The 24687-nt window shown below is 40.7% G+C and overlaps 1 protein-coding gene across 9 annotated transcripts in view; it reads right to left on the bottom strand.

Annotated features, from left to right (window-relative positions):
* The window catches only part of CMKLR2 (chemerin chemokine-like receptor 2), a 53086-nt gene that overhangs the window by 7019 nt on the left and 21380 nt on the right, over nucleotides 1-24687 (bottom strand). For 2 of the 9 annotated variants that reach the window (XM_026002483.2, XM_072742129.1), the window contains 3 exons: nucleotides 18293-18369; nucleotides 7601-7770; nucleotides 4469-4541 (listed from right to left, as the gene is read on the bottom strand). The gene's annotated coding sequence lies outside the window, so the exon portion shown is untranslated. Of the gene's footprint in view, nucleotides 1-4468; nucleotides 4542-7600; nucleotides 7790-18292; nucleotides 18370-22461; nucleotides 22845-24687 lie in introns of those variants that run through there. The other 7 variants (XM_026002481.2, XM_026002480.2, XM_072742131.1 and 4 more) reach the window with 6 other exon arrangements.

The following is a 24687-nucleotide window of genomic DNA, read 5'->3' as shown; positions in this document are numbered from 1 at the left end:
AATCTTTAAATAAAAAAGGAATGGACTGAATTATTTTTTTAAAAAAATATTTTAGGGCAGCCCAGTGGCTCAGCAGTTTAGCTCCGCCTTTAGCCCAGGGCATGATCCTGGAGACCCCAGATCGAGTCCCACATCAGGCTCCCAGCATGGAGCCTGCTTCTCCCTCTGCCCCTGTCTCTGCCTCTCTCTCATGAATAAATAAATAAAATCTTTAAAAAAATAAAAAAAGATTTTATTTATCCATTCATGAGAGACACAGAGAGACAAAGACATACGCAGAGGGAGAAGCTGACTCCCTTGCAAGGAGCCCGATGTGGGGCTCAATCTCAGATCCGAGGATCATGCCCTGAGCCAAAGGCTCAACCACTGAGCCACCCAGGTGTCCCGGAATGGACTGAATTCTAATTTATATGTTGAAGATAGAATCGATAGCGAATCAGATGTGAAAGAGAAGAGTAGAAAATGACCCTCAGGCTTTGGGGCCTCCTGTATCAGAGTCTAAGGCCCTCTCCTATCCCTCGTGTCATTGGCTAGAATATAGATGCAGTGATGTGCTGTCTTGTACCATGTAGATGAGAAAAACACATGTTTTCATAAGATAGAAGAAGCTTGGATCTTCAGATGACCTCGTGGAGCACAGCTGCCCTACCTCTCTGGACTTCCTCCTTCTGGATTACTAAGTGAGAACATATTTGCCCTGCTATTCTTTTTAAGCTCTTGTTAAAGCAGCAGGACCTGTATCCTAACTACCTTAGTTTCTCTGGGCCTTCTCCCTAAGCACTGTGGTAGAGATTTGGCAGTGTTCATGTGCTGTGAAGAGATGCTGTAAGAAACCTTGAGGAAGGAGTTAGTCCTACCAAAGGAGATGACTTCTGGAGAGAGAGAAAGTGAGGACCTTCCCTTAAGGACAACAGAAAAAAGAAAGAAGCTGACCTTGTAATGGGGATCTCTCTACCTCAGCAAAAGTCATTTAAGGAACACCCTTTTCAACCATGGAGATCGAATATGAGGGAGTTTTGCAATTGACTATGATAAGCTGATAAGACTCGTACTTTTATAAAGAAATGAGGGGCAGATCTTGAATTATGACAATAGTAAACCTATATTAGAGATTAAACATCCTCTGCCCTCTATTTCAAATTTAAATGTCCCGGGGGCAGGTGACCATAACAGGTGCAGTTGTTCAGGTTGGGGAGACAATGGGATTTGAGGGAACCAAAGAGCAGCAAACTCGCTTTCAATGGACAGCAGCTACTCGGTCCTAGCCAATTGTTTTCATGTGGGAAATAAGGACTTAGTGTTGCCAGAGTTTTTGAAGAATGGCTGGATATCTATATTACTAATGTGAAAAGCTTCCAGCTTCTAAATTACTATTTCAGAACAAAACAGCTGCGGACCACATTCAGCCCATCTACAAATCTGTGACCTCTGGAGCAGGCCAACTCTTGAAAACTTTGAGCTTTTAACAGTGAAGGAGGAAACTGTACGTTAAAATAGAAATAGGAACTCTGAATTGGCCTCTGCAAATGATTTGCCCCTTGGTCCCAGGGAAGCAACCGTGACTTAATGCTACTCAAGGCCTCCCCTGAGACCCTTACTTTAACTTTCTGCCAATTAATACAGCAGACTGTATTAATAGTGATGAGTTGGGACAAGGGAAAGGGAGAGGGACAAGCAGACTCCCATGCTGAGTGTGGAGCCTGACATGGGGCTCGATCTCACGACCAGTAAGACTGTGACCCAAGCCAAAATCACGAGTTGGATGCTCAACCAACTGAGCCATGCAGGCACCCCTAGAGATGACTTTTTAAACTTTTAACAATTGATATTCTGCTGTATCATCAATTGTGTCATGTTAAACTTATTTATCTGTGGTGGGATGAGAAAGAAAGGGTAAAAGGAGATAAAGAACAAAAACATGAGAAAATGTGTCCTCAGTTTAATCATGTGGATACACACACACATACACGTGCATGCATATATACACATACACATATGGCTGTTGAGAAGTGAGGGAAGGATGGGAATCAGACGCAGTGGTGAAACTGGAGAAACATCTGGGCAATGGAAAATGAGCCTTGCGGGGCAGTCACCAGAAGTGGAGATGAATAGCAAGCAAATTAAGTCTTTAAACCCAGGCTTAAAAGAAACACTGTCATTTATTAAACAGACAGAGTCAAACCACGTTGGCTGGCAGTGACTTTCCACTGAGACCTCATACAGCTTTCTCAATTTGGAAATGCTTCGAAGAGCACAATAACAATGCCAGGATGAGACTTTTAGACTTGACTGAAGAGAGGAAAGAGCTACTGTATTTGCCTTAGACCATATGTGCTGCCGAAAGGCAAATAAATTATTCTGACTAAGATAAAGACTAGCAAAGATATACGTGACCATAACAGCTTTTGAGTAGCCACTTAAGTAAGCGCCAGGTTGCACTGTGTGTGTGAACATATGCAGGTTCACCCAAGTCTGTCAGAAATGCGTGAAAAATGCTCGCTGTGGAGCAAAGGTCAGAGGACCATCCCGAAGCCCATGGCTTGGTTTCCAAAGAATGTGAAGAGGCTTGTTTACCGCAGGGATTCGGATTCTGAGAGGACCCAAGTTATCACATTCCTAGGTTACATTTACCCAGATACTCAAGTAGCAAATGTATAGTCCTGGAGCACAGAACTATTTTCAAAAATTAAATAAATTGGTTTCTGATCTCTTCAGATTTAATAGATAGCAAAGCCTAAACTCTTTTCTGAATAAACAGATTTCACTGCAAGAGTCCTGGCAGAAAGTGTAGTGATAAATAGTCTGTAAAACCCAGATGATTTTGGGGGAAGGACATCTGGTAGAAATGTGTATCATTAAACTTTTAAATGTGGCTTTAAACTTTTAAACTTTTAAATGTGGTTTGGCTATAGAGGGAAACATTTTGTTTATCTACCTTGACAAAACACAAAGATTCCTTCTGGCAGAACATTTGGCAAATACAAAAGGGTTTAATTTAGCTCCATAGTGATAGTTAGACGGATTTTCATGGACCATTGCAAAAATGTACACCTAACAGAGTCTTGAGAAAATCTAATCTCTAATCAACTTGGAACAGAGAGAAGGATTTGATGTTGCTGATCCATTATCTATGAGGACCACCTATGTAGACCTCCCCATAAACCCTGGTAGAAAAAGAACTCAAGAGCTGAAGGTGCTTCCTGTGGAAATCTCAAGGGAACATGTATTTTGCTCCTGAATGAATGACAGGAAGGGGTAGAAAGAAATCGATAGACAGGACAGAGAAACTCTGGTGAAAACCACAGATCTGCGACCCAGCAAACTCTTATTTTTCAAGGGCTGTCTTCTTAGGAAAGAGAGATATTTTGAAAAGAATGTGGGGGTGGGGTTGGGGGGTTGTTATTTGGAGGCATTGCTCAGTATTTTCCACTAGCTATCAAATATAAACTCTATACCACACCCCAGATTGTACTCAAGATGTTTGACACCAGCGGAATATTTTGCTGCCCTTTGGATGAATAATGTCTACTTGGAAGAGGTTGAAGTCCAGCAATGTTTTATAAAGATACTCTGTTGATTCGGTCAAGGGAAGCAAGGAGGCTTACACTGGAAGTAAAGGTTGGGTTGTTTCAGTGCTCTAGCAACCGGCTCCTGCTGTTTGGAAGGTGATAGAACAGTGATCATCACATTCTTCTCCCATCCCAAGCTCTGGCCTCGCATATCCATTAATAGAAAAGCACCTTGCCTATCTGTAGTTCCTATATCATTTATTACTTAATGTCAGACATTAAGATAAATAACAACAGTCCTTGGCATACAAGGAAGATGAAAGTATTTGGTTTGGCTCAAAGAGACGACAAAAAACGGGAAGTGTTCTGGTAACGAAGTGCCTGAATGTCATGTTTAAGTATTTGGATTTTTATTCCATTGCCATTTGGGAGCAAATACAAATGTTTGTAGCAGGGAGTGACACCACTGAACCTTTGTTTTTGTAAAGATCATCTGGCAGCAGTGTGGGTGAATATTGCCATAATTGAAGTCAAAGATGGCAGGGCCTTCGGCATGAGAGTGAGAACAAAGATGAGGGAGACATCTTTGATAGACATTCATTTAGGAGATTAATAGAAGCTTTCAGGAAGTTTAGCTAAACTGTGTACAACCTTCACAATAACTTTTTTATTGAGTTGTCTTTAAAATCAACCTCAGATGGAAAAGCTAACTAATTTTAGACATACAAATGTTTTATTCACTTTTAAAGGCAGTGGGGTTGAAAGAAAGTTCTTCCTTTATGTGGGAAAAAAAAAGCAACTGAATCAAGTAGAAATGAAATGATACCTATTTCACTTTGTTGGGATCAAGGTTTTTTTATAAAAAGTACCTGCGGGCTGACTGGAAATCTAACCCCCAGGCTTCACTCAGACAGTTGTAGAGGACACAGCACCTATTTGCAAAGTCAACACCTACTTACGTTTCAGTTGCTTCAATGTTCCGCTCAGAAGTTAATGTCTGGATTTGTACAATCTGTATGGCTCTGTGGATTGCTGGGAGAAAACAGTGAATGATTAACCTTGGGTCAGGGAAAAACCTTCAGGCTTAATTTCTTTGCAAGACTTTAAGCTAATGGACACACAGGCATAACTGAAATATCCAGCAATAAAGTGGTCTATGGGCTCTGGAACCACAACGCCTATCTTCAGATCCCAGGCCCACCCCTTCCTGGCTGTGGAATCTTAGATAAATCACCTACCACCTCAAACCTCAGCTTCCTCACTTGTTAAATGGGTATATTAAGGGACACCTGGGTAGTTCAGCAGTTGAGTGTCTGCCTTTGGCTCAGGGCATGATCATGGGGTCCCGTGATCAAGTCCCATGTTGGGCTCCCCTCAGGGAGCCTGCTTCTCCCTCTCCCTATGTTTCTGCCTCTCTCTCTGTGTCTCTCATAAATAAATAATCTTTTTTTGAAAAAAATGAGTATATTAACAGCACTAATTCATGGGGTTGCTGCAATGATCACGTAAGGGAATCCCTAAAAGCAGCTGGCTTAGCACCTGGTTACATAAAGCATGCTCAATAATTGTAGCTATTGATTATTTTGATTATTACCAGTTCAGGAATAAAAGCAGTAAACAATGGGGGTGTGTAGTAATAGAGGAGGACTTGTTTGTGTGTTACTTCATGAGAAGTGTGAGATTTTTTTTTAAGATTTTATTTATTTATTCATGAGAGACACAGAGAGATAGAGAGAGAGAGAGAGATAGGCAGAGACACAGAAGCAGAGACATAGGCAGAGGGAGAAGCAGGCTCCCCACAGGGAGCCCAATATGGGACTCGATCCTGGGACCACGGGATCACAACCTGAGCCAAACGCAGGCACTAAACCACTGGCCACCCAGGCATCCTAAGTGTGAGAAAATTTTAAGCAGAAATTTAAAAACCTGTTTGGGGGGTGGTGCCTGCATGGCTCAGTTGGTTAAGCATCCGACTCTTGATTTCAGCTCAGGTCATGATCTCAGGGGGCCTGCTTAAGATCTCCCTCTCCCTCTTCCTCTCTTTCTCAAAAAAAAAAAAAAAATCAATAAATTAAATAAAACAAAAACTTGTTTTGGGGGCACCTGGCTGGCTCGGTCAGAGGAGTAAGTGGTCCTTGGTCTCAGGATCATGAGTTCAAGCCCCATGATGGGTATAGAGATTACTTAAATAAATAAAACTTTTAGAAGTATAAGTAAATAAATAAAAACTTGTTTTGTTTTGGGCGCCTGAGGGGCTGAGTCAGTTAAGTGTCTGCCTTTGGCTATGGCATGAGCCTGAGCCCCACATTCCCCACATCTGGCTCCCTGCTCAGCAGGGAGTCTGCTTCTCTGCCTCTGCCTCTACCCACTGCTTGTGTGTGCTCTCTCTCTCTCAAATAAATAAAATCTTTAAAAAATATATTCAGTCTGTATTGTATGGAGTTCACACATTGTTAGATGCCTGCCTTTTGAAGGTGTTTGCATTGGGTGCTCCCTGTGTCTAGCCCTCAGATGCCATTATTATTTCTATATCTGGCCAAGAATAGTGAAAAGATGGAACACCGTAGAGCATTATATTCCTCTTCTCTCTCTCTTTTTTTTTTGGTTAGAGTTTATTTATCTGAGAGAGAGAGAGAAAGAGAGAGAGAGCAGGGGGAGGGGCAGAGGGAGAAGTAGACTCCCTGCTGAGCAGGGAGCCAGACTCAGGACTCAATTCCAGGGCTCTGAGATTTTGACCTGAGCTGAGGGCAGATAATTAACCCACTGAGCCACCCAGGTGCCCCTACTTCTCTCTTCTACATATGCTACTTAAAACTTAAATATGTTACTTATTTACTTTTGAATAAGGATACAGCCTACATCTTTTTTTCTTCTTTTTTCTTTTTCTTTTTCTTTTTTTATTTTTTATTTATTTATTTAAAAAAAATTTTTTTTTATTTGTTTATGATAGTCAGAGAGAGAGAGAGAGAGGCAGAGACACAGGCAGAGGGAGAAGCAGGCTCCATGCACCGGGAGCCCGACGTGGGATTGGATCCTGGGTCTCCAGGATCGTGCCCTGGGCCAAAGGCAGGCGCGAAACCACTGCGCCACCCAGGGATCCCTCTTTTTCTTTTTAATTGTAAGCTCTATGCTCAACATGGGGCTTGGATTCATGACTTCGTGATCAAGAGTCGAGATCAAGACTCACATGCTCTACCAACTGAGCCAGCCAGGCACCCCAACATAGTCTAGGTCTTTATCTCACTTCTTTCCAAGTTTTATTCAGAAGCTGGGAGAATCACCACCATCAATGATATAATGTTTCAAAGCCTTGGTCATAGCAAAGAGAAATCCCCAAATGAGTATTTCCTTGAAAAGGGATTTTTCAAGCAATTTTTTAGGAGAAAGGATGTGGGTACTGAACTTGAAAACATCGATGACACAGGACTTGTGTAACTTTATTTCTGTAGGGCATGACTAGACACTGCTGGAGACCCAAATTTTCCCAATTTATGTTTTGGATAGTTTCATTCGTATAAATGGTTGACACTAAAACTTTAACCCTTTTTAATGTCTTCTGGCAGGGTTATGTCTCCTGAAGAACTGATTTTGGAAGCAGGAGTCACAATAGGGCACCCCACAGATTACATGACTTCTCATAAATACATACCATAGCACCCATGGTTTAAATTCAGGAAAGTCAAGGGCACACAGTGTTAAGTCTATGCAGCCTCCATAACATACCTGTTTTCTAATTCATCATTATTTGGCAGTGAAAATGTTTTGCTTCTCTCCCCCCCCCCCTTTTTTTAAGATCTTATTTATTTATTCAAGAGAGACACAGAAAGGCAGAGACACAGCAAAAGGAGAAGCAGGCTCCATGCAGGGACCCTGATGCGGGACTCGATCCCAGCACCCTGGGATCACAACCTGAGCAGAAGGCAAATGCTCAACCACCAAGCCACTCAGGCACCCTGACCGTTTTGCTTCTCAATCACATAATGTCAATGACATTTCTAAGGGGAATACCTGGTTTAGGGTGGAAACTGAAAGGGCAGCCATTGGATTCTTAATTTATATTAAGATACTTCCTTTGTTAAGGAGAGTGATACCTGAGGTGCCTGGTTGGCTCAGTTGGTTAAGCAGCAGACTCAGTTTCCGCCCAGGCCATGATCTCAAGGGTGGGAAGATGGAGCCTTCTTCAGGCTGGGAGCCAGGAGTCTGCTTGAGATTCTCTCCCTCTGCCCCTCTCCCCAGTCACATACTCTCATTCTCTCTCTTTCTAAAATAAATAAATAAATCTTTAAAAAAAAAAAAAAAAAAAAAAAGGAGAGAGAAGGCTATTCCCCTAAAGGACAAAGAACAAAAGTCAGAGGACTTCCAGAATACACTGAAGTTGTAGCCACTTCACAAAACAGTACCATTTATCATTCAGAGAAGTAGCAAGTGAACTTGGTCAAAGAGGTGGAAGGGAAACTTGTTTTGGTTGCAACAGTCCTGTTTTTTCAACACAGCAGCAAATATGTAGGGGGTGGAGGGAAGGGCAACAATTCTAGAACTTCCTCCCATTCATGTAAGATTATGCCTGACAATATTTTTTTTACCTTTCTTCCCCCCCGGGAGGACATAGGAGGGGGTGTGGGATAAAATGTAGTCACAGAAGATAAAATAAAGCATAAGTTGAAAGTCTTGCCAGTCGATCATTATCAAGCAGTTGGGTGCCAAAACCATTATTTTGATGGTTTAGAGCCATGTCAGGAACATTTAAAATTATTCGATGGTAATGAAAACAAAGCTGGCAGCCTCAGCTCTGCTTTGTCATGGTCAATCTGTATTAGAGGTAGTTTGTTGAGGTCAGCAAAGCAGATTTTGAGAAGACCACTGGAAAGTGAAAGCCGTGTAAAAGGAACAACTCAGGAGACCGAGGGTACTTGAAGTTATGTCTTTTTTGGAGTGTTTGAAGGAAAGCATTGAGAAAGGAAAACTGATGGAGTCTGATAGCTGTCTTCGGATACTTGGAGATGAGGAAAAAGTGAGACATTTATTCTCTATGTTTCCCATGTTGGAACTAGGGCAAAAAATGTTGGCATAACAGCCAGGAAAATTTTGGCTTAGTAGAAACAAGAATTTTGGCTTAGAAGAAACAAGAATCTAACGGAGAATGTTAAAAACCTACCAGCCAACAAATGGAGCAAACAGATGCATTCCTCACTGAGTGAGCACCGAGGGGGTTCAGGCACAGCCGGCATGGCTGCGGGGTGGGGAGAAGTCCAGAAGGCACTGATGCTTGGGCAAAGAAGGGGGTCTTCATCTTTTAAGAGCAAGAATCTATGACAACTGTTTTTGAGATTTTTTTTGAGCCCTTATTTTTCTATCTGTTGATTAGGAAACCAAAGACGAAGACAATTGCAGAACTTGGAAAAACCATTCAGCTGGCAAGCTGGCATGGTTAGAATTCTTATCCAAATGTCTGAATGCACATATTCTTAACCTTTAGGCACCCAAGGCACAAGGATCCTTTCTCAAGCAGTAGAGATTCTGAGAATGACACTGACTTTGGAGAATAAGTCTGCTTTCCTTTCCTAGAGCTGTACCTGTGGCTACATGAAAAAACAAAAGGAAACAAAAAATGACACACTCTTCCCTACAAACAAGGATTACTAGATAGAAGGGAGCCGAGAATGACGTAAGAAGTAGTTTGGGTTCTTTCTTAGACTCCTCTCACCACTCACCACCTGCCACCCCCACCTCTATGCCCAGTGGACCAGCCTATGAGCACAAGTTGTACTCTGAGCTCCCGTCACAGATGCATATTAATCCTGTGTCATAGGCCCCCATTTACCCAGAACCTATTCTGTTCTTGGGGCTGATTCTGACCCTGCTATTAAAGTCCCTGCAAGATGTGGAAAAGTGAAGAACTAAACTGTCTGACCAGGAACCTAAACCAACTCCCATGTAGTTCCATGGCAGCTGGATTTCTGAGAACATTCAGGCAAGTGCATAATTCTTCACTGCTGCATGGCAGGCAAAGTCTCTCTTGGTGAACTGGACCACATATGAACCTGGAGGACTGAATTTACCTGGCTTCTCCTTTCCTCCTGGATTCACTGGAATTACTTCTTGGCTTCCTAAGGGCAAGGGCAAAAAAATGGTACCTACCCATGTCCTAGCTTACCACTTCAGGCATAAGACATGGATGAGAGAGAAGAAAATCAAAAAAAGGGGAAGAAAATTTTTAACCCAGTTTCTACTTCTGATCAAAGCCCTACAAACCTCACTGTGAGGCTCCATTTTGTCCAAGCCTTTGAAAGGAAGCAGGTTCATATGGAAACAGTGTTCCACAGAGGTTACCATGACCCACTGTCACATCTCAAGTTTTCCCCCATGCACTTCTGTTTCTTTGTTTTTATGTTTTCTTTTTAAAGAGATTTTATTTATTTGAGAGTGAGCATGAGTGCGTGGAGGGATAAGGAGAGGTGAGAATCTCAAGCAGATTCTATGCTGACTGCAAAGCTGGACTTGAGCTGGGGCTAGATCTCATAACCTGAGATCGCAACCTGAGCCAACCTCAAGAGTCAGACACTTGGGGATCCCTGGGTGGCTCAGTGGTTTAGCACCTGCCTTCAGCCCAGGGCGTGATCCTGGAGTCCCAGGATTGAGTCCCGCATCCTTGCATGGAGCCTCCTTCTCTCTCTGTATCTCTCATGAATAAATAATAAAATAAAATCTTAAAAAAAAAAAAGAGTCAGGCACTTAACTGACAGAGCCACCAAAGAGCCCCTTTATTTTTTATTTTTTAAAGATTTTATTTTTAAGTAACCTCTACACCCAACGTGAAGCTCAAACTCATGACCCCAAGATCAAGAGCCACACGCTCTACCAGTTGAGCCAGCCAGGTGCCCCTCAGTCTGTTTCTTATTAAAATAAATGTGAGCCATTTTGCCTTAATATACCACTGTGGATAGTTTATGATCTATCTCCAAACATCTGGACATCTGACTCTAAACATTTAAGGATTCTGTTATGACTTACAATTATAGTAATAATTTACTACTATCCCAGCCATGGGAGTATTTCCTTATTCTTTATCTCTTTAGTCTACCCAAGAGTTCAGTTGCATGATGTAGGGCCAAGATTAGGGTAAGGTAAGTGAGGCAGGATCATATAAGAGCTGGGCTGGATTCCAACTTCACTTCAAATTTCGATTTTTTTTGTTCAGCAGATGTTTGCATTCATTGTGATTAATGGCATTTTTGGTACTTGTTAGAATGTTGTGTCAATTGCTTCATCCTAGCGTTGGCCTTGCCATAACACTTGACCCCATTTAAGTCCACAGGTACCAAGTAGTCTTGGTGTTGAATGTGTTGAAAAAGCATTAGGACTGGGATGGCTGGGTGGCTCAGCGGTTGGGCATTGCTTTCAGCTCAGGGCATGATCCTGGAGTCCCGGGATCGAGTCCTGTGTCGGGTTCTCTGCATGGAGCCTGCTTCTCCCTCTGCCTCTGCCTCTGTCTCTCTCTCTGTGTCTCTCATGAATAAACAAAATCTTTTTTTTAAAAAAGCATTGGAACTAAGGAGAGATGGTCTTAAGTCTTAGTTCTATATGTTACTAGCTGCAGAGCTCTGAATGAGTCACCTCACTTGGGACCCCAGAGGTCTCATTTGGAAAATACAGGTGATATTTAACTTTAAATTTTTATGAGAAATGCAAAGATGGCAGGACATTGTCTTCTAGCTCTTTTACTATTCTCTATGCCTCCAAGAAGCACCAAATCTGGTGTTTTGCACAGAGTGGGCATTCAAAAAATGTCTTCTAGTAAATGTTTTTTTGCACATTGAAACAAAATTATATACCAAGGTCCAAAACGAAAAGCTCACATAAATTAGAAACATTCTGCAAATAAAAGTGAAACCTCCCCAAACAAGAATATTGTCCCTCCTTCATTCTTCCCAGAAAAAAAAAAAAAAAAAAAGAATTTGAAATCACTGCTCTCTGATTTATTTAATTATGGCAAATTCTTGTTGCCTCTTTTTTTTCCGGGAAATATTATATTCAAATATTTCAGGTTTTGAGTGAAGCAAACTTGTGTAATAGTCCAGCCCTCAGGGAATTCTTTCCATCTAAAGATACTAGTACCACCCGAATGAGTCAGATTTCATAAAATGTAACATCTGTGAGAAAAGGTTATAAACATGCAGTGGTGCCCCAAGCGGCTGTAGAACTGCCGGAGAAATAGAATCTCTACTTCCTAACTAGTTCTTCACTTTTAAGTTTGTATAACTAGAAGGTAAGGAGAGAGAGCATTTATATTTTCCCCTCTTCTTTCCTTGACTAAGAAAGAAAGAAAAAAATGAAAGAAAGAAAAGAGAAAGGAGGGAAGGGAGGAATATCAGATCCTGGTTCAGTAGTAAAACATAGGACTATATTTTAAGAGCTTTCTTTTATCCTTAGTTCATTTTAAAATAGGCATCTTTTCCATTTACGTATTGTTCACAGTGGTAGAAATGAAAGGGAAGAACCACTTCTGAGGTCTCATCACTATATTATTTTGTAAGTTGGTTCTGGACACAGTAAAATAAAATAATAAAATAATTTGCATGTATTTAATATATTTCTTTCATCTTTGATAGGACTCACCTTGTCCCAGAAACAGAGGTCAGGTACTTGAGGAAAAGAAAAGGGATCTTGTGAAGGTCATTAAGTACAATGGTTCAGGAGAAAGAATAGACATATGCATATATCTGCACTACTCCTATTGTCTCAGTACTTTGGATGACTCCCCATAATATATCTTCAGAGAAACATTATATAAGCAGTTTATTTCCTGGCAAGGAATTTGGAAGGAACCCGGTAACGAGCCACTTGATACATTAAAAATACTTAAATTCTATTTTAGACCAGGTTCCTGTATCTTTTCTGCTCATCATAGATTTCCTCTAACAGGGCAAAGTTAGATAAACCATTTTAAGCCTAAAGTCCAATTACAGAAAGTTACTAAAAGCAGAAAAACCATGGCAATTCTAAGTTCATCTTTAAAACTACCATGCAGAATCATATTAATAGTAACCCTAGAATGCCTGAGACACCTTAGTGTTGCTCGCATTCAAGATAATCAAGTTTTGCAGGTTCCAAAAAGAGATATTCAGAACAGCCTTCCTACTACTTCTAACAAAATCTAATTCCACCATACTGACCTGGAAAATAAGACTTCAAGGTAGTATCCAGAACGTTCATTAGAAATTACCTGTCTTCTCTCATTTCAGAATTTACTTGTTAAGCAACACCTGCTTTGAACTTTATGCCAGTTACTATACAAAACAAATCATCTTCTGACAGGCTTTTCTAGCTGGTAATGTGCTTAGGCAGCAATTACAGGCCTTAATTTTTTTTTTCCCAAGACGGATTTGGTATGCCTACATCAAAGATACAGGAGATGGGCTAGGTCAGCCCCAGTGGTGCAGCGGTTTAGCACCGCCTGCAGCTCAGGGCATGATCCTGGAGTCCCGGGATCGAGTCCCACGTCAGGCTCTCTGCATGGAGCCTGCTTCTCCCTCTGCCTGTGTCTCTGCCTCTCTCTCTGCATCTCTATGAATAAATACAATCTTAAAAAAAATTTTTTTTAATCTATATAAAAAAAAAAAAGAGATGGGCTAATGGCTTATTCAGTGTCTTTTTATCATCCAAGAGAAGGGAATGGATGTGGTCCACTTGGGCAGCGTCCCAATCAACCACCTCCACTCACATTTCCACCATGTGTACCATTCACCAAAGGCACTGTGATTAGTGTCCTGTGGCAACCTGTTCTGACATGTGGGCATGCTAACTTTCTGCACCAGTGTAAGACTTTTCCTTGACCATAAGCTCTAGGTGAGTCAACAAAGGGATGTGACTACTTGAAAAAGAGGGAAAAAAGGTGAATTTGCCCTAGAGGTGTTTTAATAGAATTAAGGGAGTGTTTGTCCAATTCCGCTTGAACTGGTCAGGTTGCACATGGGGGTATTATATTGTTTTCTGAGAATTACAGTCTCAGAGAAACAATGATAAACTTGAGCATGTCCAGATAAGAAAGAACAGGACAGAGAGAAAGCTTAAAACTACATCATGTGATGAATGCTAAATGAATTGGTGGAAGCTATTTATTTTAAAAAAGAAAGAACAGGATAACTTTTTTTTCCTGTTTCATTCTTTCTTTTTTTTTTTTTTTTGTAATGGGGCTCAAACTCTGAGATCAAGAATCACAGGCTCTTCCGATTGAGTCAGCCAGGTGCCTGAGGGCAGGATAACTTTTTTCAAATGGTTCAAGGTCTGGTATACAGATGAGGGAACTTTTATCTGACCAGAGGAAAAAACTAAGGATATGAGAAAAAGACATCTTAGCTCAGCATAAGGCAAAACTTTCCAAAGATTATAGTTGTTAAAAATTGGCGTTTATGCATTTAAAAAATATTTATCAAAAAACATTTTAGAAAATATTTATTGAGCATCTACTATGTGTTCTAGGCCCTGAAGAAACAGTAGTGAATAGTGGTGAATAGAACCCATGGAGCTTTCATTCTAATGCAAAGCTGTGTCAGATGATGGCATGGTTCCCATACTTGGAGGTGTTTAATGAGGCAGTCACAAATTGAGGGTCTTGTAGGAGGAAACCAGGATTTTTTTTTTTTTAAGATTTTATTTATTTATTCATCAGAGACACAGAGAGAGGCAGAGACACAGACAGAGGGAGAAGCAGGCTCCATGCAGGGAGTCCTACGTGGGACTCGATCCCAGGACCACAGGATCATATCCTGAGCCAAAGGTAGACGCTCAGCCACTGAGCCATCCAGGCATCCCAGAAACCAGGAATTAAGTGTGACCAGGCTTGATAATTTCTAAAGTATTGCCAACCCTGAAATTATAAATGTTACACCTGATAGTTTGATGGCTTTCCTATCCATTGGTCAGGATGTACAGTCCTGTCTGTGGCTTGGCCATAATCTCCTACCCATCAATGTATATATGTAGGGCTGCCTTCACTAGGTGTCTGTGGAGGGATGGGGTGCCATGAAGGATAAATGTATGGCAAGTAATGTACCATGAAGGGAAACAATTTTCCTATGCCTCATTTTCACCCCCAAAGATATAGCACAGCCATTTCTATTTGTTTTCATCTTTTTCAACTTGCCATTGCCAGCTGGGGAAGGGGACTTCTTTCCTTACAAACCAATTTCTATTTTTTAATCTCTCTGAAAGAAGGTGAAGTTAGTGTGGCCAAAGATCATAGAATTATTGGGGCACCTGAGTGGCTCAGCCGGTTAAGTGCCAGACTTTTTATTTTGATTTTGGCTCAGGTCATACACAGTCTCACGGTTATGGGAACGAGCCCTGCATTGGGCTCTGTGCTCAGGAGGAGTCTGCTTGAGATTCTCTTTCTCCCTCTCCCTCTGCCCCCCCCCCCACAGGAACATGTGTGTGCTCTCTCTCTAAAATAAATAAATAAATCTTTAAGAATCATAGAATCCATAGTCTCTTAAAGTGAAATTAAATGTCAGAGAGAATTTAATCTAGTCCCGTCATTTTACATATGAAAAAAAAAGGAGTTAGTAGAATACTTATAAATACCTGAATATGGAGTGGTGGAGGTAGAAAAAAAAATCCCTTTATACCTAAGACAGAAGCACTAATAATTACTAGGCTTTTAGGCAGAGTATCTACTTTGGGCCAAGAAAGTTTTATGAAGAATCATGCAGAACTTCTAGAAATTACAAAGTTAATACTGAAATTTATTTTATTGGATGCATAAAATTGTAGCTTAGACTCAGTCAAAGGGAGAATGTAAACTAGAAGCTATATCTGAAGGGGGTACCTAAAATGTAGCATAGACAGTGAGATGGAAAATAGTAAAGAAAGGCTAAAAAATAAAGGACAGAGACAAACAGTCTAACGTATTATCAAATCAGCATGGCAGGAGGGAATAAAGCCTTGTGCTAATCAGGTGGTTAAAAATAGGACCACAATCAAACTCTAGTTTGTATGTGGGTGTTTTGATCATCAAAAAATAGGATAATAGGGATCCCTGGGTGGCGCAGCGGTTTGGCGCCTGCCTTTGGCCCAGGGCGCGATCCTGGAGACCCGGGATCGAATCCCACATCGGGCTCCCGGCGCATGGAGCCTGCTTCTCCCTCTGCCTGTGTCTCTGCCTCTCTCTATCTCTCTGTGACTATCATAAATAAATTTAAAAAAAAAAAAAATTTAAAAAAAAAAAAAAAAAAGAAAAAATAGGATAATAAAATAACATCCATAATATTCCTGATCAGGACAGAGGATGAGTGACTTGAGGACCATTCAATCTGGCGATTCTCAGAGGTACCCAATGTCTTCCTGAGAAGACAGGGACACCTATTGTTTTGCCCTGATAGCATTCACAGGCCCCTCTGTCTTCAATCTAGGAAGAAGGGTCATGTTTGGAAACAGGATCCCTTTGGTCTTCCCCAAATATGGAACAACTCTTTAAGAGGATAAAATTGGAAGCCAAAAACTCACTCTAGAAGGAAACCAGGACCATGATTCTAAGACCTTTTGTAAAACTATGAAATTTTTCATACTGATCACGTTGCTGTTATCTTACTACACTCCTCTAGTGACTAACAGTAAGAGACTTAGGTAAAAAGGTAAAAGGTAAAAATAAATGTTTGTGGAGTAAAGAATATGGCAGTTGGAGAGATGAACAACAAGAGAAGCGGGCAGAGTCAGCTCCTGAGGGAAAGAGAGGTGTCTGAGTTCCTGGAGCCCCTCATGTAGGAAAGAAAACAGAAGCTGCTTCCAGCCTGGCTCTGAGGCAGAGTAGCAGAAAAAGACAAGTGGGATTCTCCACCAACACAGTCTATAGGACTCCCTGCGACTTAGGATACATATTCAAATGTGAAATGACAGTGTATGTAGATCCTCCCTGAGAGCTCAAAAGTGGAGTGGAGTTATGTTTCTGGCAATATGGTACTCTACGTATTCTTGAAACACTTTTCACTACAAAACCTCTAAAAACACTGGACTAAACATAAAAAATCATCTTCTTAAATGTATGGCTGAGCTGGAAGGAAAGTAAGGAAAATTCTTGGTGGCCTGCACTGAAATGGAGGGATCAGGAATGCAGAGAAACATCAAAGCTGTAGGCTGTGTCATGGCTCATGCAACCTTTCCTTTGTTGTTCCCATCATGCAAAGCTCTGAAGGTATAATGTAAGATCTGGAAATTTCCTTAAATGCCTAGAACCAATAAATCTCCTTGTTTTCGATGAGGGGCACTATATGCACGTTGGGGGCACATTTTCAACTCTGCCTTAGCCTTCATTTTCTGCTTGCAGAACCCTCAAGGTCATCCAAAGGGAAAGCTTAGGGCCTTTGCATGGCTTTCCTGGCAATGCCCAGGACCCTGGGCATGAGCACAGCTCTAGACTTAAATGTCATCTTCTTGATTGTCAGGTAGAAGTCAGAGCTTTTCAAAGCCTCTCTATGTGTGTCCTTCCTCAGTCTTTCTTTTAAAGCTTTTGGTTACAGGCGCCTGGGTGGTTCGTTTGGCCAAGAGTCTGACTCTTGGTTTTGGCTCAGGTCATGGTGTCAGGGTCCTGGGATTGAGCCCCATGTCAGGCTCTCTGCTCAGCGGGGAGTCTGCTTTCTCCATCTCCCTCCCCCTTCACCTCTCCCTTTACGCCCTCTCTTGCTCTCTTAAATAAATGAATAAATAAATCTTTTTTAAAAAAAATAAAGCTTTTAGTTAGTCTAATGCTTTCTCTCAACTGGAATCCATCTCCTCAGGCAGCTGCAAAGCTAAGTAACTGCCTGTTATTATTTTTGACAAATGCTATGGGGAAAAAGCTTTTCACTGTAGGTGAGCTGACTTAGGTCAACTATAGATAGTCTTCCAAGTGAGGCTTTCCAGGGAGCCACCAGACAGGTCACATAATTCTCTGGGAAGGAAGCTTTTAAGGAGTCCCACAACTACTTTCTGTTCCTGTCAGTTGCTACCAGGCTGCTGGTCTTCACTGAGAATGCGGGTTGTTAGTTTTCAAGAATACTGCAAAGCAGGATAAGACAGGGTTAAGTTACAGATGCCACACAGCTCATTTCTTTTACTGAGATTGAGCCTTTTTTAAAAAAGATTTATTTATTTTGAGAGAGAGAGAACTAGCGTGGGGGTGGGGAACAAAGGGGAGGAGGAGAGGGGGAAGCAGACTGAGCAGGGAACCTGACTTGGGGCTCAATCCCAGGACCCTGAGACCATGACCTGAGTCAAAAGCAGATGCTTAATTGACTGAGCCACTCAGGCGCCCCTGAGTTGAGCCATTTTTGTTTGTTTTTAATGAACACTCCCAGATTGTTGCAAGCCTTTGGATAAATATCAGAGTTCTGAAAAAGTTGACTCAGACCATTTTGCCAGTTTCTTGTTGCTTTGTGGAGGACAGAGTTTTCTGAGGTCCCTACTCTGTTAGTTTTGCTCATGTCACTTTGATGGGGAGTTTGAATAGGCATATTTTGTGCATTTGGCAACCACATAGTGTTGCCAAATAGCATGGTGTTCTTTAAAAACTTAGGCTTAAAGGGGCCTAGGTTAAGGATCGACTCTTGGTTTCAGCTCATGTCATGATCTCATGGCCATGAGATCAAACCCTGAATCGGGCTCTGTGCTCAGCTCAGAATCTGCTTGAGATTCCGTATCTTCCTCTACCTCTCCTGCTTGTACTCTCTCTCTCTAAAATAAATAAATAAATCTTAAAAAAAGGTTAAAAATTAGGCTTATTAAGTTTAAGTATACTAATATAGCCCACTTACCAGTTAAAAGCTATGGAAACATGTATATTCTTTCCACCGCCTTCTTCTCCTTCATAAACTTGCTTTAGTTGTAGAGACTATAAAAGTGAATGAATCAATAAGTGAGTGAACCGATCAATCAATCAATGAATCAATCAATCAAATTTGTGATTCAAGGATCCAGTACAGGGATTGAACACAATAAATATCCAGGGAATGGGGCTGAATCAAAAAGCATATTGGCTTCGAATAGGCAAAACTGACCAATTCTCTACTGTATTTTATCCTCCACATAAGACTAAATCTTTAGCGTAATATTTATCTCACATAAATTTGTAACTTTGGGATGCCTGGGTGGCTCAACAGTTAAGCATCTGCCTTCAGCTCAGGTCATAATCCTGGAGTTCTGGGATCAAGTCCCATGTCGGGCTCCCTGCATGGAGCCTGCTTCTCCCTCTGCCTCTGTCTCTACCTCTCTTTCTGTGTCTCTCATGAATAAATAAAATCTTTAAAAAAAAATAAAATTGTAACTTTTATGTTAACAATTTTCCTTCCTTTTTTTTTTTTTTTTAAAGTTTTATTGAGAGAGACACAGGCAGATGGAAAAGCAGGCCACATAGGGAGCCCGGCGTGGGACTCAATCCTGGAACTCGGGGATTACACCCTGAGCCCAAGGTGGATGCTCAACCTCTGAGCCACCCAAGCGTCCTGATTTTCCCACTTCCTTTAATGTTTACAGGCCATATCTTGGTTTGGGTGGAAAATGCATACTATAAAATAGTTTTAGCAGTAAATTCTTTCAATAAAGGAAAGGAAAAAAGGATAGAGGAGGGATGGGGAAAAGAAGGAGAAAGAAGAAGGTACTCTTGTCCCTTGTCAAAGCAGTGGCCACTGACAAATTTTGAAAGTATTTGACTAATATATAGCAGAAATAATTATTTTCCATCAGAAAATTTATAACTAGCTCAATTGAAGGACATTAGTTAAAGAAGCTTGTCTGGAAATAATCTGAAAAGATCTTTGTGTCTCATGTCTTCCTTAATTTGTTATAATGAATGAGTCATAATATTTTAAGAGGATTAGAGCTGCTTATAATGAGTGCTACATTTAAAGGACTAAAGAAGCTTTAGTAACAATATCATATAATATGATTAGGGTACAACATAATATGATGGGACAAGATAATATGATTCTTTCATTTCCTGTTTTCACTAGCAAATTACAGAAAAAAACAAACAAACAAACCACAAAGCACCTTTTTGTTTCATTCTTTGCTAGGGAAGAAAATATGAAGGTTAAGTATTATCTGGCTATGTATATACACTCACACATGCACAAATACTGAGTTGACTTGATTTTATAAATGTGTAATAAATTTGGTGTCAAAAACCATTTTATCTCTTTACTTTTCTATGACTCTCCTTTATTAATAATGAATATAAAAGCAGGCCTTCAATGACTATTCTAGCAAAGATAGACCACATCTTTGAAAATTGTTTTATCTATATTAATACTTAAAATCATCGAATTAAAAGCAAATCATATTTTCTTCAGTTCTTGTGATATCAAAGTCACAAGACTCAAATTTGAAAAACACTGAAAAATAGGAAGGTTCTTCACAACATCAGACCTGTTCTGTTTAGTCTTTGTCAAGGAAAAACGCATAGAAGGGTCGTTCCAAGGGCACCTGGGTGGCTCAGGGGTTGAACATCTGTCTTTGGCTTAGGTTGTGATCTCAGGGTCCTGGGATTGAGTCGGGCATCAGCCTCTCCACAGGGAGCCTGCTTCTCCGTCTATGTCTCTGCCTCTCTCTGTGTGTCTCTCAAGAATGAATAAATAAAAATCTTTTTTTTAAATAATTTTTTTTTTTTTTAAAAAGGGTAGTTCCAGATTAAAAGAGAGAAGAGGGACACCTGACTGGCTGTGGGTAGAACATACAACCCTTGATCTGGGGTCATGAGTTCAAGACCCACATTATGTGTAGAGCTTTCTTTTCTTTTTTTTCTTTTTTTAAAGATTTTATCTATTTATTTGGGAGAGAGAGAGCACAAGCAAGAACAGGAGTAGAGGGGAGGAGCAGAGAGAGAGATGGAGAAGCAGTCTCCCCACTGAGCAAGAAGCCTGACTCAGGGCTCGATCCCAGGACCCTGAGGTCATGACCTGAGGGGAAGGCAAATGCTTAACAGACTGAACCACCCAGGTGCCCCTAGAGCTTTCTTAAAAAATAAAAATTAAAAAGGCCAAAAAAATGTAATCTGTGACGATTAATTAATGTTGGGTTTTTTTTGCATTTATCTTTTTAAGTTTTTTTGTTTGTTTGTTTTTGTTTTTGTTTTTGTTTTTGTTTTTTTAGGGATGCCTGGGTGGCTTAGCGGTTGAGCACCTGCCTTTGGCTCAGGGTATGATCCCGGGGGTCTGGGATGGACTCCTGCCTGGGGCTCCCCACAGGGAACCTGCTTCTCCCTCTGATTGTGTCTCTGCCCCTCTCTTTCTGTGTCTTTCATGAATAAATAAAATATTTAATAAATAAACTGAGTTTTCTTCTAGAAGAACTCAACCTGTGACATGAGATGGGTATCAGATAACCTCTAAATGAGGAACTTTTCTTTAAGTTTTGTTTTCTTTAAAACTGCCAATGTCATCAAAGACAAAGAAAGGCCACAGGAATGTTCCAGATTAAAACAGACTAAAGACACATGACAACTAAATGTAATATATGATGTTGGGCTGCATCCTATACTAGAGAAAAATAAAAGGCCAAAAAGAACATTACTGAATCAATTGACAGAACTGGAATGTGGATTAGAGATTGGCTAAAAGTATTGCATCGACTTAAAATTTTCTTAGATTATTAAGTATGCAGCAATTATGCAGAAGTATGTCCTTGCTCTTAGGAAATAGACACTAAAATATACAAGGACAAGGGAGCATGAGGTATGTAACTTCCTCTCAAATGATTCAGAAAAACTACATACACACATACCGAGACAGAATATAAATGCAAATGGAACAAAATTTTAACAGTTGGTGAATAGAGGTAAAAGTGATTGAGAGGATTCTTTGAATTTTTCTTGTAACTCTTTTGCAATGATATCATCTTCAAATAATAAGTTGAAAATATATAAATAATTACAGGTCAACCAGATATGGCAAAATGTTAATAATCAATCTAGATTATAAGTATGTAATTATTCTCTGCAATATTCTTTCAATTTTTCTGAATGTTTGAAATTCTTCATAATAAAAAGTTGAAAAAGGGGATCTCTGGGTGGCTCAGCAGTTTAGCGCCTGTCTCTGGCCCAGGGCCTGATCCTGGGGCCCCGGGATCGGGTCCCACGTCGGGCTCCCTGCATGGAGCCTGCTTCTCCCTCTGCCTGTGTCTCTGCCTCTCTCTCTCTATCATGAATAAATAAATAAAATCTTTAAAAAATAAAAATAAAAAGTTGAAAAAAATACAAGTCAGGGTATTTTCTATATCTCAACTCTTCAAGGCTTGCGGGACTTTATCTTTTGGAGCACTGTGCCCTGATTTCAGGTAGGGGCCACAAATTAAATGGGTACTTTATCTGCGATTAAGTGAGAGAACACGTATTATTAGCATACCAATTAGACCCTGAAAGTTCTCTGCTCTCTAAAGCAGAACTCTTTAAATCATTAATTATTTACCTCCTCTCTCTAAGAAACTCCATTAGATGTAAGCTGAGTACGAAAACTTTGTCTTTTTAAAATTCTCTGCTATATCCTTAGTTGCTAGAACAATTCCCAGAACATTGCATATGCCCAAGAAACACCTGTTGAAAGAACAAGTGAGGAAGATCTTCAATAAATATAGACATTGCTATACGCCAATAATTTTACCTACTAAACATCAACTCCTGTCATTATGGTCAAAAATGAAATTTGGCTTTACTCTTTTTTGCTTTCTTTCTTATTGCACGTTGGGAGCATCAGAATTCTGGAATTACTTCAGCAACCAAATAGTTTATCTAGATAAACCTGAGTCAAGCAATACTTTGAGGTAGTGCTGCTGGGCTCCTGGAGGGAGCAGCAGAGCCTTGAGAAAGCAAGCCTGTCAAGGCACAAAGTAGAGAGTGACCTTGAAGGACGTGTAGCCGCTGCTACTGCTGCTGCTGCTGCTGCTGCTGCTGCTGCTGCTGCTGCTGCTGGGGACCTTGGAAGGGAGGACTCACCGCACAGGGTAGAGCAGACTTGACTCCAGGAGAACCGCTGTCCTACCACATGCAGAGGAATGAAGCCAGCCAGCGATAGGAAGCCAGGCGTCAGGGACTATAGCTTATTTATTGGCCAAGCACCGACACTCACTCAGTAAGACCAAAAACAAATAAAGCTGCAGGAACCGGATCAGCCAGGAGTCAGAATGTAGAAATCATGGCTTGGAGCGAGAATCAAGAGGAACCCAAACAGATGTGGAATAGCAGTAGCCTGGCCATTAGTTTTGTCTAATTTGGATGTTTGCCACATGGAGCTGGGTGGAAGTGTTAACCACAAAACAACAGCCTTCCCATGCTCAAGTCCTCCTGGCAAACCACTGGGGCTTGCTGATGGTGCTAGTGGCTAACAGTCCCAGCTGGCAAGTGTCATCCAGGGACGCACGGCTGCTGTTGTCTCTGGGCACCCTTCATAGTCTACTGGACTATACTGTCCTTACTATTTCTACTCCCAGCTCAGGGTTAGAGCAAATGGAGCAAAGTATAACCACGAGCCTCCAATTTTTCATCTTTATCCCCCTATCCAATCCCCACCTTCTCATTTTCAAATCTGGAAAAGCTGCTTGCTCCCTAGGCAAATAGTATTTAAAACAGTTTGTTTAAATTTGTAATTAGTTTTTTACCTTGAATAATAATAAAAAAATGATTCTTTTAACTAACGGACGCAGCAAATATCTCAAGTGTTTTCAAGGTGACATCCTATCATACTGCTCAAAAAAATACACACACATACCCCTCAACCTCTTGACACACTTAAGTGGAACATGAGAATTAAAATCACTACAGTAGTCTTAATACAGAAGTATAGTGTAAGATAGGATTTGTGATATGTAGGTGTCCTGAAAAATATTACTTAGGGTTGTTGTGGTTCTTTTAAGATTTTTGAAAAATTTTTAAGTCTTTGCTACCCCCAGCATGGGGCTTGAACTCACAACCCCAAGATCAAGAGTCACCTATTCTTCTGACTCAGCCAGCCAAGCTCCCCTATGGTTGGGTTTTATTTCAGATATTTTACCCATTTACAGTGACAGTACTACATAATATTTCTTCTTTTCTTTTTTCTTTGATCTATTTCATTAGAAAATACTCAGCCTATTGGCCTATAAAAGAACTTGACTAAAGATATCACCAGTGTGGCCAAAAGCAGACTAAATTAGTATGCCAGCAAAGTAAAGGCAGTAAAACATTAAAAGGTTTAACTTCCATGGATTAGTGTATAATTTTGCAATAAGAAAATTCTGGGGGGGGGGGGGGGGGAACCTATTTTACTTTCATTAATTTATGAGTTTGGTTTAGTATATATACATACATTTTTATGTTGAATTATGTATGATAAAGGAGATCATAATTTTTTCAGTATTTAGGGCCTGTCAGGAAAAATTGTGAAGGATACTGAAATGGGAAGACAGATTCTGAGTATCCTGGTGTGTCTTTTCAGGTTCTCTGTTACTGCATGAATATTTACAGTTGCACACATTGTTGACAACTTATACTAACACAAATGATCTTTGTCCATAGTAATATGAACTGTGTCTAGTGGAATGCAATAGATTATTGCCTGTGAAGTACTAACCAGTTTTGCCAATTTTGCAACTGTTTATAAACTCATTTCAACATTCCTGATGGCCTATATGTGTATGATTTTTTTTTTTAAAGATTTTATTTATTTATTCATGAGAGAGAGAGAGAGAGAGAGGCAGAGGGAGAAGCAGGCTCCATGCAGGGAGCCCGATGTGGGACTTGATCCCGGGACTCCAGGATCAGGCCCTGAGCCAATGGCAGGCACTAAACCACCGAGCCACCCAGGGATCCCCTATATGTATGATTTTTAATTCTCTCTTTTAAAAAATATTTTATTTATTTATTCATGGGAGACAGTGAGAGGGAGAGAGAGAGAGGCAGAGACACAGGCAGAGGGAGAAGCAGGCTCCCTTTGGGGAGCCTGATGTGGGACTTGACCCTGGGACCCCGGGATCACCACCTGAGCCAAAGGCAGACACTCAACTAGAGCCACCTGGCACCCCTTGAATTCTCCTTTTAACCAGTGGTAACAGCTTACTGATTCTATCATTCACTAATGAGTTAAATAAAACCTTTGAGACATGTTAATTTTATATTCATCCATGAGTCACGATTCGTTTGTTTAAAAAATTATCTTGGGGCACCTGGGTGGCTCAGTTGTTTAAG

Source organism: Vulpes vulpes, chromosome 16, assembly GCF_048418805.1.
Source record: "Vulpes vulpes isolate BD-2025 chromosome 16, VulVul3, whole genome shotgun sequence".
Classification (NCBI taxonomy): Eukaryota; Metazoa; Chordata; class Mammalia; order Carnivora; family Canidae; genus Vulpes; species Vulpes vulpes.
Note: the sequence above shows the minus strand (reverse complement) of the source record. Positions and strands in the feature narration are given on the sequence as shown.